Source organism: Mus pahari, chromosome 8 (genome assembly GCF_900095145.1).
Source record: "Mus pahari chromosome 8, PAHARI_EIJ_v1.1, whole genome shotgun sequence".
In the NCBI taxonomy this organism is placed as follows: Eukaryota; Metazoa; Chordata; class Mammalia; order Rodentia; family Muridae; genus Mus; species Mus pahari.
In genome coordinates, this window is record NC_034597.1 from 97,747,419 (window position 1) to 97,768,850 (window position 21,432).

Sequence of the window (21,432 nt, forward strand, 5' to 3'; positions counted from 1 at the left end):
GGATTTGTCAGGGTATATCAGTTTGGAAATTGATGATTATCAAGATTTTCCATCATATCATTATTTTCTTATATTGTTCACAATATCAGATTGTCTTTCAGGATTGGTGTGTCTGTGTGTCTGTGTGTGTGTGTGTGTGTGTGTGTGTGTGTGTGTGCATGTATTCAATTCCTATAAACACTTGAAAATTAGATTTTATTATCTCAATAAAAATAAAAATGGGTATATATATATATATATATATATATATATATATAAATCTCTTTTGATTATCAATCATTTATTCACCTCTTATAGTTACAACAGTCAATTATTTTGTTGATTTAATTCTGTTTTTTTATAATATTCCCTCAGTGTCTTAATTTTGATCCTTTTCAAAGTCTGTTATGTGTGTTTTAAGCATTATGAGGAAATACATAATGATGAGTTGCAATTTCTAGCATTAGAAATTTTTTAATTTTTTGCTATTTTTAAGATCTTTAGTATACCTCAGTTACTCTTTTTATATGTCAGGATTGAAAAATATACAATTCATTATTTGCATTAACTTGATACAACCAGGGGTTTGTATTTTGAGTTTAACCACTCTAAACATGTGGTGGGTTTTTAAGAATTTTTGACTTTTGCTTTATTACAACATTTATATTCATTGAACAAATTATCATTTATGAATCTCTTTTTATTCCTCTAAGCTGGGCTGCATTTGACATTGCTTTCATTCTTGTATTCTACCAGGACAGAATCTCTCAAAACTGCCTTCGTCCTATTGAAGACAGTATCAGTTTGTTATTCTCACCAGAGGGACTATGCTCAATCTCCAAGACATCTTATGCAGGTACTGATGATAATTACCAATTTTATTTCAAAAATAACTTACTATAAATTATGTTTTTCTCCTTTTTATTCTTCTTTCATATATTACATTCAACTACAGTATCCCTTCCTTCTCTCCCTGCCCCCACTTCTTCTTCTCTTCACAAATCTCTCTCTCTCTCTCTCTCTCTCTCTCTCTCTCTCTCTCTCTCTCTCACACACACACACACACACACACACACACACCTACCTCCTCTTAGAAAAAGAAATTAGGCCTCCCAGAGACATCAATCAAACAAAGCACAACAAGCTACAATAACACTAAGCACATACTATCATATCAAAGCTGAACAAGACAATCCAGTGGGAGAAGGGTAAACATGGAAAATAGTCAGAGATAACCCTGCTCACACCTTTAGAAATCCTGTAATAATACAAAGCTATTCAGCCATAACATGTCCAGGTTCTCAGATCTCTGTGAGCCCCCATTAATTTTTGTTAGTAGATTTACTGGGCCATGCCCTTGTGTTGTCCCTGACCCTTCTTGTTCACCGGATCCATTCTCATTCTCACCAAGATTCACTGAGCTGTGTGAATCTGCTCCCAAGTGTTGCTGGATGAAGTCTGTGGGGTCTCTCTGGTGATGATGATTTTGCTAACTTCTAGTACCAGAACACTGCAGGGAGAGCCAACTGTAGGTCAAAGATTTCGTATTCCATCCCCTCCAATTGTGGCTTTGCCTGGTTTTAGAAGCTGGCTGATTCAGGCTCTGTATTTCCCATTAATAGGATATTTTGCTAGGTTTACTCTCACAATTCCATGAAGGTTCTTTTGTAGTAGGTTTCTTAGGCAGATTATGCCTTCTTTATGAATTAGTTTTTTTTAAAAAAATATGTTAATAACACAAACAGAAGGAAGTGAAATAATTAGAATTTAATTGAAATAAAAATAGTCATCATAAAGAAAGTTAAGACTTGAGCATTTATAAAGCTAAACAAAAACACAGACAAAAAACAATATTCATACATGAAACGGAAGTTCAGCTGTGTCAGTCCAAATCCTGTAGCTCAATATTAAACACCAGACTCATGACATAACTTAGTGACCAACTAATGTAACCAATTCCTCAATTATATTTTCTCCTCTATAGGATGTGTCATATGATAAAAAGAGATAAGCAAGATTGCTATGTAAATAAATACTACCTTATAACATAAAAATAATTTTACAAGGGTTAAGTGTGTTTTTCTATTTATCTATATTTCTGTATTATAACTCTATTTTATATTATTTTCTAAATGTTTCCTTTTGGTAGCCAATTGTTATAAGCTATCCCAATTTCTGTTACTAGGCAAACCATTACATTTTCACTAAACTTCAGGAACAAATATTTGTGATTGAAAAAATTTAAACACAGAAATTGAGGGCTGTACCGTTAAAGACCAAAGGAATGAGGAAATACCTAGTCCTGGAGAATCAACAGAACTTAACTGTAAGTTCACTGCACTTGGGAAAGAATCATGGTGTTGTGATAGAAATAGTAAAATCTATGCCAATTTTCTTTAAATTTTTTTAGTTTTACATATAACAGACAGAACTTTTAATTAGTCATATCTAATCTGGATTTTATATTTTAATTCTAAGAAATTTAATTGGAAAATTCCTACTATGGTTATTTTAAAGACAATGGTCCATCAAAATATTTCTATCATTATTTTTAAATTAAGCTGAAAATTAATAATTGTCTTTGAAAGAAAGATTTTGAAGTTCAAAATTTTTTTTACATTCTCATTGTTTTGTTTTCTTTGTTTCTTTTGTTTCTTTGTTTATACCATACTATTTCTATATGGTCCTTACCTGAATTCTGAATGAAAAAAAAACAAATAAAGAGGAAATTTTAAAAAGGTTAACATTTCTTAAATTTTGTTGGTTGATTAAATGTAACCTAAATAGTATCCATTCCCAGAAGATCCGTTGTCACAAAATATTGTGGTCAGGGTATTTAGAAAAGAAAAAGTGATTTAAAAAAATACCATATAATTAAATATGGGTATTTTTTGCCACATGTTAGAAACCTCTTTTTAGAGGTGTAGGCCATAGAAGTTTTTGAAACTTGATGGTGCTTTGATTTTCTCCATGTCAACTATTCTTTCAAATGCACCAAATCTAATAAATCTTCAATAAAAGTCCAGGCTTTTGGGAACACTTAGAATTTTGTTTTGTTAATTTTCAATAAGTGTTGAAATGGTTGATCAAAAAGAAAATTTTTCATGAATACTGAGATTGAGATATGATATGTAAAATTTCATTGATTTGTTCAAGTTGAACATGAGGCATAGACCTTGGTCTTATGACATCAGTCTTCAATGAATTTTGCTTAAAGGTAAACTTCAGATTGAAATTTGAAGATATCTTAGAAAACATAAAACAATTATATCTATTCGTACATATTGATTATATGTCGAATGAATGATTTCAATACATTTCTAAGATTGATTTTATTTGTTTCTCTCTGGCTTTTCTCATAGCTCTAAGCAAACTGAAAATTACACTTTTATACAGTTTTGCATTTATTGGATTGTACTGAGCAAGACTTTAGCCTGTAGTGATTCTCTAAATTCCTCTCACTGTTGGATGCATGAAAACAAATGGAAGCTTACAATTGCACACACGCTGCCGTGAGGCATTGCTTTTTGTAAAGCCATGGAGGGAGGAGTGACAAGTGAAGCAGTATTTAAGGGTAATGGGTACACGTTGAAGCCAAGAAATGACCAACATATCTTAATAACAACGAGTATATTAATTACTAATGAAAACAAGGTAAACTCATGACCTGATATTAATCAATCACTATGGTTTTGTTGTTATTGTTGTTGTTTTATTTTGGTGCAGAGAGAGGTAAACAGTATGCACTGTAGGTCAAATGTCTGCATTTTATTAAACATTAGACAAATAGAAAATTGGTGGCTGTGAAATTCATCGTAGTAAAGCTCCCTGTTGAAATCTGCTTCTGTAAAATTTGTCGAAAAGACTTGTTTTAATGTATGTGGCTTATTCCATATTTACTATATGTAACCTATCATGTGTGTGTGTGTGTGTGTGTGTGTGTTCTAGTTTCATCCATTTACCTGCAAAATTCATGACTGTGTAAATGAGTCACATTTTCAGTATCCATCCTTCGTTTGAGGGACATCTGGGTTATTTCCGGCTTTTGGCTATTACAAATAAGGCTGCTGTGAACATACTAGAGCATGTATCTTTGTGGTATGATATTCCACTGTTTCTTAAAAACTGGCCTACAGATTAAAAGATATAATGTAAACCTCTAAACATGTGTCAGTCAGTGAAGACAAGATATTGTGATATAATTCAGTAACAAAAGTGACAGATAAAATTTTATATGTAACAACTTGGGGAGTATAGCCTCAGGTAGAATCCCTCAAGAAGAACACTATGCTGGAATGTCAGACAGGCAGGACATGTTGCATTTAGTCAGGGTCATAATGAATATTCATGTATAATAATGGTTCTCACCCTTCCTACAGATGTGACCGTTTAGTTTAATGCCTCGTGTTCTGGTGACCCACAACTTTAAAATTATTTTCTTTGCTACTTCATAACTGAAAATTTCCTACTGCTATGAATTGTAATTCTAGTATTTTTGGAGATAGAGGTTTGTGAAAGGGTCTACAACCTAGAAGTTGACAACCACTAATGTGTTATGTCTATTTAAAAGCAACTGTATCTGCTCACTTTAGAAAGACCATGTCAGCATATGATTCATGAACAGACTCAAGTATATCTGTAAGATCTGCAAGTGAAACCACCATCACAGTATTGTGGGTCAGTTGGATGCCAGATGTAGCTATGTGATTTTTGGCAAGCAGACGTTTTACATAGAATAGTCTACCAAATAAGACAAATAAAAATATGGACACTGCTAAAGGAATCCACAGCATAACCACTCCAAGCATATGATTTTTGTGGAGAAATCACTACATAAAACATAACCACTGTGGACTTGGCCTAGGTCTACATAAATCTAATATTGAGAAAAAATGAAATAATTCAGTTTTACATATTTTGAATTACTACATGGAGGAATTTTTTTTTGGAAATTTAAGGAAGCATTTTTTTTTTTTTAGTGAATTCACTAGAAGATATTTTTAGTTGACATTATTATATCAGTTAGTAAAGAAAATGTTCAGATAATGAAGCAGACTGAGTGAAGCAGAAGTTAGCATATGGTGAAAACCCTTGAGTTCAATTCATTCCTCTTGTTATCTGTGGGAAGAAACAGTGAAGTGGCACAGAGTTTTGGTAGTCATAGCAACTGTAATACTTTATTATATTAAGGGAGAGGTATCAAAACATAATTTGAGAATAATTTGAGTGACTTATTGAGCAACATTCACTAATTTCTCCTAGAAGACCTAAATGCAAATATATATACTGTGAAATATGGTTTGTATAAGCTTACAACATGGAGACCACACTGTCTACAGATTTTGTTTTAAATAGGTATAAATATTATAAAGATAATACATTTATGATATATTAGAACACAGAGACTATTATTTCTAGATCATGTGAAATAAATGCTATTCAATATTTACTGTCTCTCACAAACAGCACAGTTCTTTTCTTGCTGCAGTGGGTCCAAACAGTACATTGTAAATGCCACATTCTATATTTGTTAAGCATAAACATTTTAGTTATTGATTTCTGCATTATGTTTCTCTTTGCTTGAAGAAAGCTCATGTTGCCTAAACAAAAAGCAGTCAGCCTATGAGAGTTGTGAGAAAATATTTTAATACTTCATATATGATTGTAAAAAAAACCAAAGTTAGTTATGTAATCAAACATATAAAGATAGAACACACACATGAACTTATTATTTTAAGCTTTAAATGTAGCACACAATAATTGTGCTTATTTATTTGTATGCAAGAAGACAACTCATACATGTATAGGATAGTAATCACTATTTTTTACTAGGTTAAAATCTTATGAATCAGCAAGTTACTAATCTCTCCTATAAATATGTTACTACTCATATCTGAAATTCTTCACAGTCATGAATAATTATGGGTAACTTTTCTTTGAACTTTTAAATTTTTATTATATAAGTAACCACTCAAGATTCAATTAACTGTTAGTCAATTAGATCCTATAAAAAATACTGCATAAAAGCTGGATATAAATGAAGGTATTCTTTGAAAATCAGATCATACTTTAAATATAAGTGGTTAAATGGAAATGTGTATCTAGAATGTAATCTAGAGTGCATCAGAAATAAAACTCTAATTGATTAAACATTCCATAATGGTCTTTGAGAAGTACTAAAGAATTTTAATCACTAACAGACCTGTATATTAGCACGTTAAAGAGATTCAGTAGTTACAAGAATGATATCAGGTCTGGTCTAGTTAAGTAAAATTAACTAAAACCTACATGAAAATTACTACACAATCTCTCAAGTCCTCTCTAGCACTATGTCTGCTTGTGTATCACCATGCAGACAATTGACTAAACCTCTGAACTGTAAGGAAGCATCAACTGTAAGCCAGCATCAATTAAATACTTCCTTTATAAGAGTTTCCATGGTAATGATGTTTCTTCACAGCAATATAAAACCCTAACTAAGGCAGAGGTTGGTATCAGGGACTGGGGTATCACTGTGCTGGTAGCCAGCCCCAGTGGTTGTTCTTTCTTGTTCTTTGTTCTTGAGGCAGCAAAGGGGGGAAGGGCATCAGCAGGAAGGTAAGACCTTGTCTTTGGAGATATTTGGGTTGTTGTATAATAAACCATTTTGCCATCTTAAATCTAACTCCCTTAGCTGTGGTAGCTAACTTGCCTGTCTTGAGTTCCTCTTGGGCAGAAACTGTTTGCCATAAAACAGCATGGTTTAAGGAAAAGATTTATTGCTGGTGCTCCTTTCTCTGGTGAATCATCCAGAAACCTCTCTGAATAAACTGGATAACTGTGAACCAGGGAGGAAGGAAAGAAAAATAATTAAGATTCTGTATACAGGTTAGTTGAGACTGCTGGTCTTCCTATAGGGTCGCCCTCCTCCTCATTTTCTTCCAGCCATTCCCTAATTCAACCAAATGGGTCTCTAACTTCAGTCCATTGGTTGGTTGTATATCTGCATCTTTCTCAGTCCCCTGCTCATAGGGTCTCTCAGAGGGCAGCAATTTCAACTACTCTGGACACTCTAACCCCACCCCCAGAGATGTTTTAAACACTGAACCAGCAACCAGGAAGCATACACTAGACAATCCAAGGTCGTTGACATATATACCTCCAAAGGACTGTCTGGTGTGGCCTCACTGAGAGAAGACGTACCTAACCCTTGAGAGACTTGAGGTTTCTGGGAGTGGGGAGACCTGGCAGGGTGTTGGGGTGAATGGGAAGGGACTTCCTCTTGGAGTATGGGGAGAAGGAATGAGGGGAGGAGCCGTCTGAAGGCAGAACAGGAGGGCGATAATGACTAGACTGTAAAAAGAGATAATAATAATAAATAAGAAAAAATGCTGTATACAGGCAAATATGCACAGACACATATACATTCAAATATTCATACACTGACACTCTGTCTGGGCCTGACCATCTATCACAATCAACTCTACAACTGTTCATGTATGTGTTCATTTATATTTATGTACCTACATACAAGCATGTAGACAAACAGACAAACACATTTGGATGGGGCAAAGCTTCCCAAGACAAACCATTCAACCAATAAACAACAACTTTATTTCTTTTCTTCTGGTCTTTTTATACCTTCTTGGACAAAAAGTTCTTTAGAAAATTACCTCAGACGTAAAATGGGAGTTACAGAAAGATGTCGATAAAGTTCAAAGCAGTGTTTCATTATACTACACTCATTAAAAGTGCAAAGCAACACTTTTTTACATGGCCTTGCCTTATCAGAGTGCACACCTGTGACTTTATCCTTGGATCTAAATGTTTTTCCATGGACACAAAATTGCCCCAAGTCTATTTCTCTTTTTAGTCTAATTATGAAAGCTCATTAAATCTCACATTATGCAGCCTTAACTTGCTATTCTGAGGAATGTGCACGTTCTATTCCTGATTTAAACTTTATTGCATCTTTCTAGCAACTAAGAACACCGTTAAAAACTTTCTTCCTAAAATTATTTGAATCAAATCAGTAATTCTATAGAATTATTATGTGCTTTTCTATCTAGCATCACCACAAGATAGTACATCTTTCTAGCTCTTCAGCGATCTGCTCACAAGGATGGGCTATAATACTTAGTGATAGTTTAATGATAACAGGATAGGCATATTAATAGTAGGAATCTTTCCTAAAATGGACTTCTCCTGGGCCTTGCCTACCAGAGCCATCATTGATTTTAAGAAAGATGGACCATCTCAGGAAATTCACCTGCTAGTTTTTAGCTTTCCCTATGATGTTCTTGACATGCTGTGACAGCCCAGGATATATGTCTGTTTGGGAAAATATGGACGTTTTTGGGAACTTGAACTACAAGAGTAGCTACATGCTTTAAGTGTGTCTTAATGGGACACACCCTTACGAACGTTAAACACAATGATGCTCATGGTGATTTGAACTGTGGAGGCCTGGATCAAGAGACTTTAGAAAAGAAGGGGAGGGGGGAGAAGAGGAAGAGGAAGAAGAGAACTTGTCTCCTAGGGACCAGACTTGTGATATTTTGGTAAGGAATGTGGCTGCATTCTCTCCTTGTCCAGAGAATCTTCCTGAAGTTACTTTGAAGAGTTATGGATTAATTGTTTTGGCATAAGAGATTTGAAAACATCCTAGTGTTGACTGTATCATGTGGTTCGCTGTGGTCATTCTCATACGGTTTTATATTAAAAAGGAGCAAGCTGAGCAACGAAAAATACAAAATGTACATTTTGAAGAAAAAAATCAGCACCAGGAAAAAGTTAAAAAAAAAAAAAAGCCTGATTGTAAATGGAATAAATGGAGTGGTGACCTCAGGGCAAGGCCCACTGAGCTAAACATTGACTTAGTGAAAAAAAAAAATTAAAGGTAAAAGCTAGGTGTGGTGGTGTATGTCTTTACTCCATAGGCTGGCCTATCTCTGACCTCAAGGCCAGCCTGGTCTACAGAGTAAAGTTCCAGGACAACCTAGATTAAGCAGTAAAGGAAACCACTGATAACAGAAAACTGATGCAGATATAATTGATAAAAGGCCATGTTCTAGGCTCAGAAAGGAGCAGACATTGGCAGCTTTAGCCACATGGTTTGGTTTTGTTTTAGAATCAAGATATGAGAAGGACTTATGTATCCTCTCTTAACAATGAAGAAAGTCTATTGAGACCAAGCATGTCCAGACATATTTATGCATGAAGGCCTATAAAGGCCACCAATGAAGCTGTAATTGTGGAGCCTGGATTGCCTTAGAGACTGGAAATGCCAGAGTCATGGAATACCTGATGGGAAAACCTGTTAACAAGGAATAGAAACATCCCAAGAGAAAGAAATGTGCAGTAGTAAACAAAGCTAAAATGAGTTGGAGTTCAGGAGAGCACTTCAACATCAAATATAGAGATACTGAGTTTGGAGTTTGCCTAACTGATTTTCAGTCTTGTTTTTGTCCAGTATTTCTTCACTATTCTCTCTTTTATTCATTTTGAAATGGTAATGCATATAGTGTGCAATAGCTTGAAGGTATGTGATCTGCTTTTACAGTTTGATTTTATAGGGGAGAATAATTAAGGCACTGTCATGAACATCAGAGACTTTGAACTGTGATAGTATACAGGAAAATTTTAAGCTGGGCTAAACATATTTTGCATTATGATATGGCTCTAAGCTGATAAGGCCAGGGTTATCTCTGCCTTTAGAGCTCAGGAAGTACAGGAATTCACCCTCACACTTGGTTTATGCTCTACTAGGGATACCCTCAGCTTTTCCCACACCAGGAAAACATTCTACCAACTTAGACATCTTCAGCTCTCTCAAGGAGGCTTTCTAGAGGGGTGGAAGATATGCCCCCTAGCCAGAATATCTACAGTGGGAAAGTTAACAGATCAAAAGTGACTGATGGACCAAAGGGCAGAAGTGTGTCCGGGCAGTGACTGTGTTTGGCGATCCTATCATCTTTCACACACACACACACACACACACACACACACACACACACACACACAAATAGTTGACATTTTAATTCAAGTTGTCAGGCACATAATTTCTTTACTATTGTTATGTAAAATTTTAATTGTGAATGCATTAACATTTATGTATTAACTAATATTCAAAGTATAGAAAGGTAAAGTAAAATCAAGCAATTTTAACATTTTTAGCTACAATTGATTTCTCTTTCTTTTCCTGTTGTTATGTTAAGACATTCTGACAAAAGAAACTAATGGAAGAAAAGTCTTATTCTGGCTTATAGTCAATGGCATAGTCTATAATTGCAAAGAAGTCAATAGTATGTGAACTTGAAGAAGACAGTCATAGCACATGGGTTAGTTTATATACTACTCTACTTCCATCTACTCTTATCACTTGAGTTAATAGGAATATATTAAGAATGTGTCAGTATTACAGCCATATTCTATCATGTTCCAGAGCATGTCAGCATTCTAGCCAGATCACACAGACCCAAAAGATCTTTGGATGTGATCCATTCTCAGAGAGGCCGTGTTTCTACATAAACATTCCTCCATACATGTACAGGGGAAAGTGTCCTTCAACCTAAGCATGGTAAACCAACCTGGAAATATTCCCATAAAGAAAATATTTTTTTCCTCTTTTGGAAGCTACTAATTAGTACAAGGTATGATTTCATGCTCTACACAGATCTCTATGTTGAGACATTTTGTTGGTTTTTCTGTTTTTGTTTTGTTTTGTTTTGTTTTTTATTTGAGCTGCTGCATGGGTTTGGTTTGCTTCCTCCACTGTGCTGAATTAACATGATCAAATTCCCTATTGAGTCAAGAAGTTACTGTATTTTTTTTTTTCTTTTTTCTTTTAGATAACACTCTGGATTATTATATTTTTTTCTGCCATCTCTTTCTCAATGATTCCTGAGACTTGAAAATTAGAGTGTGTCAAGATATCTCCTTTAGGGTAAATAAGGATTTCATGCTATCTCATTCTATGCACCTTGACCACGTGAGAATCTCTATTCATCACGTATTCATCATCTATTGCAATAAGAAGTTTTGGGGGGAAGTTAGAAGACACATTAATCAATAGGTTCAAATTAAAACCATTTCTATTCAGCCTACTAAAAGCTACACTCTTATCCAAGGAAAATATTGTTTCTAGCCACAAGTTCTTGGCCATGATAGTGGAAATTAGAGGAAATTAACAAAAAGACAATTTGAAAAGTTGATATGGAGACCTATTATGAGCATTCTCTAATATATAAATATAAAATAATATTAATTGATTTACATAATAATTGAACATTATTGCCCCAATAGACATCAGACACTTTCTTTTTTTCTTTTTCTTTTTCTTAGATTTTTTCAGTATTTACATTTCAAATGTCATTCCCTTTCCTGATTTCCCCTCTGAAAACACCCTATTTACCCCTTCCCCCAGTTCGCCACTCACCCACTCAGCTTCCCTGTCCTAGCATTCCCCTACACTGGAACAATGAGTCTTCACAGGGCCAAGGGGCTCTCCTCCCACTAATATCCAACCAGGCCATTCTCTGCTACATATACAACTGGAGCCATGGGCCCTTTTACATGTACTATTTGGTTGGTGGTTTAATCCTTGGGAGCTCTGGGGGGATACTGGTTGGTTCATATTGTTGTTTCTCCTGTGGGGCTGCAAACCCTATCAGCTCCTTCAGTTATTTCTCTAACTCCTCCACTGGGGACCCCGTGCTGAGTTCAAATGGTTGGCTGTGAGGATCCATTTCTGTATTTGTCAGCCACTGGCAGAGCCTCTCAGGAGACTGCAATATCAGGCTCCTGTCAGCAAACACTTTTTGGCATCCACAATAATGTCTAGCTTTGGTAATTGTATGTGGGATGGATTCCCAGGTAGGGCAGTCACAGGACAGCTTTTCCTTCAGTCTCTGCTCCATATTTTGTCTCTGTATCTCCCGCCATGGGTATTCTGTTCCCCCTTCTAAGAAGGACCGAAGTATCCACACTTTGGTCTTCCTTCTTCTTGAGCTTCCTGTTGTTTATGAGTTGTATCTTGGGTAATCAGAGCAATCGAAACTGTACTCACAGGAATGGGTTTCCTTTCTTGAACGTGTAGTCCTGTTAAATCTGATATATTCCCAAGCTTTACTGGCTAACCAAATTCTCTTAATTTTACTCCAGAACTTGAGAATGAGACCCCAATGCTAATATAACATCACATGCTTGATTTGTATGGCATGGATAAATTAAGTTGATGCTGACAAACTTCTTCACTATGGAGTAACTACCATAGTGATGAAATATAATATACATGATAGCACAGGTTAAAAATATTTATGAAACTTATTTATCTATAAAACCTACAAACTACAGTTATGAATGTCCTGAAGGATATATTTACTGGAGCAATAGGGGCATTAATGCCCTAGAAGGAACCAAACACTTATTACATTTAAGGTCTTTCATAATTATCAGCCCCCTTCCTTTCATTGAAAATAGATTCTTTTCTCATAAAATATATCCTGATTATAATTCCCCCTCCCTCATCCTTCTTAGCTCCTCCCACCTTGCTTGCCTTCTGGATCCACTCCTTTATTTGCCTCTCAATAGAAAATGTCAGAACTAATTTTTTTTATTTTTACATTTTACTATTTAATTTAGGAAGAAGGTACATATGGTGATGAAATATCATGAAAATATCTCCTACTCTATGAGACTATAACTTTTGCTGGAACTCACAGCCAGTGTTAATAACATTGCTTTAGGACACTTAGTATTTAAGGTTTATATTATGAGGTGTATTGAGTCTATTTTTTACTGTTTTAAGGAAGCTATGCAACACCCAGCATTCCTTGCCTTGGATATCCAATATAATCACATTTTACAACCTAACTTTAAAATAAGTATTCTTCTCTGCCTCTGATTCAATAGTATTGCAGATATATTAAGATTACATATATATATATATATATATATATATATATATATATATATATATACCCCCACACACAAATCTAGTATGTGTGTAGGTGTGTGTGTGTGTATGTGTGTGTGTGTGTGTGTGTGTGTGTGTGTATTTTCTTCTTGCTTAGCTTAGATTTATTTTGATTTTCTTCATTTTCTTTTTAAAGAAAGGAATGGCTTATTTTGGTTTAAAGTTTGACCATACAGTTCATCATGGTGTAGAGGACATGATAGCAAGAGTATTATGCAGCTAGCCACACTGCAAGATTGTTATGCAGCTAGCCACATTGCATCCCCAGTCACAATACAGAAAAATCAAAGCTCCATTGCTCCCTCTTTAACGTTGAGTCCTGCTCTCCAACTTAAAGAATGGTCCTGCACTCCAGAGTGTGTCATTGGAAGTTTATTATATATTTATTGGTCCTTTTTCAATATGAACATTTTGTTTTAGCATTTAATTAGGAAATAATGTCGTAATTAGGAAGATGAATTAACACTATCAACAATGTAGTAGAATTTTATATGAAAATGCTCTCAATTTAATATAATAGAAGAATTAGATATTTATATAGTGCTTTATTTGTTCCAGAGAAATTTGTATTTTCCTCCTTTCTTCATAACTTAAATCTATAGTTGATTTATTTGTGTAATGCATATTCTTTGTTTTTATTGCTCTTAAAAAGATATTTGTTATAAACAAACATTTTCTTGTTTTCAAGCCAATAACACAAGTCATTAAACTTTTACTTAATTTTTATGCTACATGCAGTTTCTTTCAGTTTGCTCTTAAATTCTAAACAAAGATATGCATGTGCAAAATAGAATCAAATTTTGTGCTCAGAAGATTTCAAGAAAACATTTTACATCTTCTCATATTTAAACTATCAAAGCAGTGAAGTTGGTGGAGGAAGAAAGGGGTAGAGAAAGGAGGGAGAGAAAACTTGCAAAACTTGTATGTGATGCTTTTGACAATTTAATCAAATATGAAATAAAAGAATGAGATTCTCAGACATCCACAATTACTGCAGGGCTCAAACTCAAAAAGCAATTTGTATAATCACATCCTTACAGTGTCTTAACGGAAGTACTTCGAAACAGCTCACAAAAGTTAATTGAACAATCACTTTCCTTTGGCTGGGATCTGATTCAGTTCTTAATGTGCTTTCTGTGAAAATTTGAAGACATAAATTTGATCTCTAGTATCCATGTTTTAAAAAGGGAATATATGGTGGAATGCATGTAAACTTTAAGGTAGATGGAGACATGTGGATCCTTATGTCCCCCAAGAGCAGCCAGTCTGTTTTGCTTGTCAAGTTTCAGGTATGGGATGAGATGCTATCTCAAGCCATAAGCCAGGTAGTCAAGTTCAATCAGTGGTCTCTATTTGTTTTATACACAGAAGCACACACATATATATGTACACACATGCATGTGCCCATACTCACACACACACACACACACACACACACACACACACACACAGTGCAAGAGTTGTGTACACAGAGTGACACTAGATCAATGATTACAATGAAAGTAGATGGAAGACCAAAGAGATACTTTGATCTTTCTTAGAAGGGGGAACAAAATACCCATGGAAGTAGTTACAAAGTTCAGAGCAGAGGCTGAAGGAATGACCACGAGACATGTGGGTCCATCCCATAAACAACCACCAAAACCAGAACCTATTGTGGATGCCAACAAGAGCTTGCTGACAGGAGCCTGATATAGCTGTCTCCTGAGAGGCCCTGCTAGTACCTGACAAATACAGAAGTGGATGCTGACAGCTATCCATTGGGTGGAGCACAGGGTCCCCAATGAAGGAGCTAGAGAAAGTTCCCATGGAGCTGAAGGGGTTTGCAGCCCCATAAGAGGAACAATATGAACTAACCAGTACCCCCAGAACTCCATGGGACTAAACCACCAAATGAAGAAAACACATGGTGAGACTCACATCTCCAGCTGCATATGTAGCAGAGGATGGCCTAGTTAGTTATCAATGGGATGAGAGGCCCTCGTTCCTGTGAAGGTTCTATGCCCCAGTGTAGGGGAATGCCACAGCCAGGAAGTGGGAGTGGGTGGGTTGGTGAGCAGAGGGAGGGGGAGGTGATAGGGCATTTTCAGAGAAAAAAATAGGAAAGAGGATACATTTGAAATGTAAATAAAGAAAATATCTAAGAAAAAAGAAAATAGAAAAACTCCCAAAAAAATCGAACTCAAAGAAGGATAGACTGATTTGGAGTTATAATTCAAGAAAATACTGTATCCAACATGGCAGAAAAATTAAAAATACATAAAGGGAATAAGGCATAGGTATTTATTAGTTTTAAATTTGTGTGTTTTGTGTTATTTCTGGAATTATATTTTTAAGTCAGTGTACACATGCGCATGTATACACACACACACATTCTCTCCTAGATAGTAAAACTTAAGTAATATATTTAGCCTGTTCTTTAAATACACTTGGATAAATTCAAAGGGAAATTCAGTTCTAGCCTAAAAAATAGTAATAATAAAATGTGTTAACTACCTCTCCAAGGACACAATCAATGTGATTAAATTGCTATTGATTAAGCTAAGTAAATTAAACCCAGCATGTTAAAGAACTGGTTCTTGTTACTGAAGAAAAAAAATCAATTAGTGAATTTTTTTTTTACGTTTGAATTGGCTCATTTGAATGAAAGTATAAAACAAGAATAGAGTATAAAAGGAATGTCAATATAAATATTTCATTCTGAGACACTGAGAATTAAAGTCACAGAATGCACAATGTTTTAGGAATACAACTGCGGAGTCCCTGAACCTTGTCACTTAGAGGAACTGGTGTGGAACTTTTGAGGTAGAGCATGTTCAAATCCTGAAATCACAAAATGTGAGACTGGCAGGAGTGGAACTAACTTCTACTCAGTTTCTTTGCCTGCCTCTGAGCACATAGCAGGGTAACCCCCAAGAAGGTGGTCACAGGTAGTCTGTCATACAACTCAGCATCTGGAATTCTTCCACATGCAAATGAGACATCTTAGTAGACCTAGCCTTCTGGAAAAGACTTTTTTTCCTCTCTGGATATTTCGCCTCTCCAAAATTATATAAACATTGGCTCAGCCCTAATAAGATTTATAAATTTTCAAACCCACCCAAACAAGCTAAGAATAATTCAGAAAGCCTCTTCTTTAAACATCACAGAAGAAAGCCTTGCCCACACACTGGCTCCCAACAAGTCCCAGATCCTGCCCATTCTGGACGTCATCTTGTCTGCTCTGATCCAGTGTGCTTGAAGCCTCTGGACACCGCAGGTGAAGAGACAGAACCCAGAATCACATACCACTAATGTTTGAGACCCTAAAAATTATTTCTTGAAGTACACATCACTTTAAGAGTCTTAGTCTTTAATTGAGGTTCACTTGAGCACATTAATAGTAAACTCTGAATCCCCTAAAAGATGTCAGTATCTTTAAGGAAAGAAATCCAAGCACTTCCCCACTTCCCCTTGGTATTATTTATCCAAGAGCGAACCTATATATGAATTTGCTACTTTATGCTGCCCTGTTCCATTATTCCAGTTGTGTCTGTGTCCTTAACAAAGAGTTTCTCTCCTCCTCACTCTCTCTTTCATTGAACAGGACAGAAACCATCACATCAGAAACATATTAGAAGTACTTTACCAAACATTTGTTCATTGTTTGTTTGTTTGCTTGTTTGTTTTGAGGCAGAGTTTGTCTATGTAGCCCTGACTGTCCTGGAACTTACACTTCCAACCAGCCTGGTATGTAACTCTGCACACTGGTCTTAAATGTGTGTGCCACAACATTTCAGACTCTCACGTACTGGTGCTAAATGTGTATGCCTCCAGCATTCAGGTTTAACATAAGTTTGCAAGGAATAAAGTCACTGATTCTGGATCCAATTCACGCGTATAATAAACAATTTAACAAATATTACTGTTTGTCAGTCAATATCCTTATGGCAGTTCTGGGTTTTATGGTATATATATTCACTTATGAGAACACTTTTAGCCTATTTTCTTATCCCAGCAAATTGTCATCTTAATACAACTGCATTACCTTTGAATCAAAGCCAAGAAAGAGTAAGAAACTTAAGAGCTACACATTAGCTTAAGTTGTAAAATTTGATTATATGGGACATTAAATGAGAAGAAGGCTGGCTGTTACCTTGTTTCCTTAAAGCAGTTAAGAAAAAGACTCAATACACAGGGTGATATCAGCCTTAAATATTGGGTGCCCTGAAGGAAGACCATTAACAATGGCTGTGAGTTACTGCAAAAGGTATAGAATATGAGATGTGTTCATGACATTTCATCACCATATGTACCCTCGTTCTTAAGTTAAATAGCAAAATGTACTAATGAAAAAATTGTTTTGTTTTATTTTTCCTATTTTTATTAGATATTTACTTTATTTAGATTTAAAATATATCCCCTTTCCTGGTTTTCCCTCTGAATACCACCATCCCATCCCCTTTCCCCCTGCTTCCCAACCTAACTACACCCATTTTCCTGTTTTATCGTTACCCTACACTGGGCATCAAGCCTTCACAAGGCAAAGAGCCTCTCCTCCAATTGATGTCCAACAAGGCCACCCTTTTCTACACATGTGGCTCGAGCAATGGGTCCCTCCATATGTACTCTGTTTTGTGGTTTAGTCTCTGGGAGCTCCAGGAATAGTGGTTGGTTGATATTGTTGTTCCTCCTATGGGGTCGCAAACCCCTTTAACTCCTTGAGTCCTTTCTCTAGCTCCTATATTGGGGGCGCCATGCTCAGTCCAATGGATGGCTGTGAGTACCCTCATCTGTATTTGTCAGACTCTGGCAGATCTTCTGAGGAGAGAGCTATATCAGGCTTCTGTCAGAAAGCACTTGTTAGCATCCACAATGTGTCTATGCTTGGTAACTATATGTGGCAGAGATTCCCAATAGATATGGTGCTTTCTCTAGATGGTCTTTCCTTCTACACTTTGTTTCTGTATCTCCCCCCATAGTTATTTTATCCCCCTTCTAAGAAGGACTGAAGTATACACACTTTGGTCTTCCTTCTTCTTGAGCTTCATGTGGTCTGTGAATTGTAACTTCTGTATTCTGAGCTTCTGGATTATTATCCACTTATCAGTAAGTGCATAGCATGTGTGTTCTTTTGTGATTGGGTTACCTTACTCAGGATGATGGAAAATTTCCTGAATCAAACACCAATAATTTATGCTCTAACATCAAGAATTCACAAATGGGACCTCATAAAATTGTAAAGTTTCTGTAAGGAAAAGAACACTGTCACTATGACAAAATGGCAAACTAAGGATTGGGAAAAGATCTTTACCAACTCTACATCAAATAGAGGGATAATATCCATTATAAGGAGCTCAAGAAGTAAAACTTCAGAGAACCAAATAACCCTATTAAAAATGGGATACAGAGCTAACAAAGAATTCTCAATTGAGGAATAATGACTAGCTAAAGAAATGTTCAAAATCCTTAGTCATCAGGGAAATGCAAATCAAAACAACCCTGAGATTCCACCTCACACCAGTCACAATGGCTAAGGTCAAATACTCAGGTGACAGCAGATGCTGGCAAGGATGTGGAGAAATAGGAACATTCCTCCATTGCTGGTGGGATTGCAAGCTGGTACAACCATTCTGGAAATCAGTTTGGCTATTCCTCAGAAATTTGGACATAGTACTAACTAAGGAGTCAGCAATACCACTCCTGGCCATATACCCAGAAGATGCTCTAGCATGTAGTAAGGACACTTGTGGCACTATGTTCATAGCAGCATTATTTATAATAGCCAGAAGCTGGAAAGAACCCAGATGTCCCTCAACAGAGAAATTGTTACCGAATATGTGGTGCATGTACACAATGGAGTACTACTCAGCTATTAAAAACAATGAATTCATTAAATTCTTAGGCAAATGGATTGCAACTAGTTTTGTTTTCTACTGAGAAACAGAAAAGGAGTTGATTCAGGAGACAAGTGAGGTTAGGAGGAACTGCAAGAGTATAGGGAGAGGGAATTAGAATCAGGATATATTGTAGGAGAAAAAGAATCTATTTCCAGTGAAAGAAGGGGGTTATCTTGTAGGAAAGACCTTAAATGTAGTAAGAGTTTGGATCTTTCTAAGGCATTAATTACCCTGTTGCTCCAACACATGGATCCTTCAGGACATTCATCTTTGTAGCTTGGATGGTTTATAGGTGAATAAGATCCATGATAACTTTAACCTGTGATATCAGGTACATGTTTTTCTAGCAGTTGCTACATAGTGAATCAGCTTGCCAGTATCAACTTAGTTTATCCATGTGATACAAGTCAAGAATATGATGTTATATTAGTATTGGTTTTCTAGTCTCAAGTTCTTGAATGAAACTAAGAGCATTGTGAATAGCCATTTGGGGAGGTTTAAAAAAACGTATTAATCTATAGGTTAAATTTAAAACTATTTCTATTGTTTCTGGCCACAAGTTCTTGGCCCTGAAATTGGAAAGTAGAGGGAATTAACAGTAAAGCCCTTGTAGTGGCTATTCCTGGTTGTCAACTTGACTATATTTGAAATGAACTACAATCCAGAATTGGAAGGCTCACCAGTGAACCTAATCTGGAGACTGGGAGATAGAAGTTTCTGATCTGGATCTTGGTATGGAGATCTTGAGACACAGTGGTGATTGAATCCAGAAGATTAAGACAGGGAGATCTCCGAGTCCGAGGTTATCTGGGATTAAAGGTGTGGTGGCACACACCTTTAATCTGGGCTACACCTTCTGCTGGGGACCATATAAGGACATTGGAAGAAGGGAGTCTGGCTCTCGCTCTTTCGCCTTCTTGCGGTGTGGGACTCAGCAACTGCAGATCCTTGGACTTCCATTCACAGCTACTACTGAACCATTGTTGGGATTTGGACTGCAGACTGTAAGTCATCAATAAATTCCTTTACTATATACAGACTATCTGCAAGTTCTGTGACTCTAGAGAACCCTGACTAATACAGCCCTTTTGAAAAGGTATCCTAGGCATAAATTTTTTGCAACCTACTTTTTTTTTAAAACTATTTCCAATTTTTATTAGGTATTTTCTTCAATTACATTTCAATTGATATCCCAAAAGTCCCCTATACCCTCCTTATATACCCATGGGTATTTTGTTCCCAATTCTAAGAAGGGGCAAAGTATCTCCCCTTCAGTTTCTTCAGTCCTTTCCCTAACTCCTTCACTGGGAAACGTGTGCTCAGTCCAATGGATGGCTGTGAGCATCCATCTCTGTATTTGTCAGTCTCTGGCAGAGCCTCTCAGGAGACAACTAAATCAGGCTCCTGTCAGCATGCCCATTTTGGCATCCACAATAGTGTCTGGGTGTGGTGACTGTATATGGGATGGATCCTCAGGTGGGGCAGTCTCTGAGTAGCCTTTCCTTCATTCTCTGCTCCACATTTTGTCTCTGCAATTCCTTCTGTGAGTGCTTTATCCCCGCTTCTAAGAAGGACTGAAGCATCCACACTTTGGTCTTCCTTCTTCTTGAGCTTCATATGGTCTGTGAATTGTATCTTGGGTATTCCAAGATTTGGGGCTAATATCCATTTATCAGTGAATATGGTCTGTGAATTGTATCTTGGGTATTCCAAGATTTGGGGCTAATATCCAGTTATCAGTGAGTGCATCCCTAATGTGTTCTTTTGTGATTGAGTTACCTCATTCAGGATGATATTTTCTAGTTCGACGCTTAAAGTTTTTTATATTTGTCGAAATTTTCAGCGAAAGGGCTTTGCAATTTTGAATACTGGGAAAAGCAGTAATTCTTTTCAATCCTTTGCATCCAATAATGAGGACACCGAAAATAACAGAATTTGGCTTGCCCTTTTAGGAGTGCCAAAATGTAGGTGTATTCATTCTGTGTATTCAGCCAGTGATTTCAGTGTTCCCTGTATAAGGTGGGCATGGATCACACCCTGTCTCACATCATGGGGTTGGGAATGCAGGTGTATGCATTCTGTGTATTCAGCCAGTGATTTCAGCGTTCCCTGTATATGGTGGGCATGGATCACACCCTGTTTCACGTCATGGGGTTGGGGAGATGACTTAGTAGATTAAAGTACTTACAGTACGAGTCTGGAAACATGACTGTGTTTTTGCATGTTTGTAACCGCAGTAATGTACTGAAGGCATGAGAACTGTTGTGGGACATTGGCTAACAGTTCAGATGCAGGCTCAGTGAGAAATCATATCTTGTGAGAAGAAGATAGAGATAGAAAGAGCTTGACACAAGATAAGGTAACCTGGCTCTGTGCATGCTACTGTATGTTGTACACTCTCAGACAGGGGCGTATAAACCAGAGTACTCCATATGCAATGTGAAGTTACACAGACAAAAGTTCATATCCACTTGTACAAAAACACCAAGACACACGAACACAGTGAATATTTGTTATTTTCTATTTTAGAATATTTCAATTCAATTATCAAATCAGATTATTTTTGAAAAGTAAAAGATTTTATTTCTCTTATTTTTTATTTGTATTATTTAGATCTTC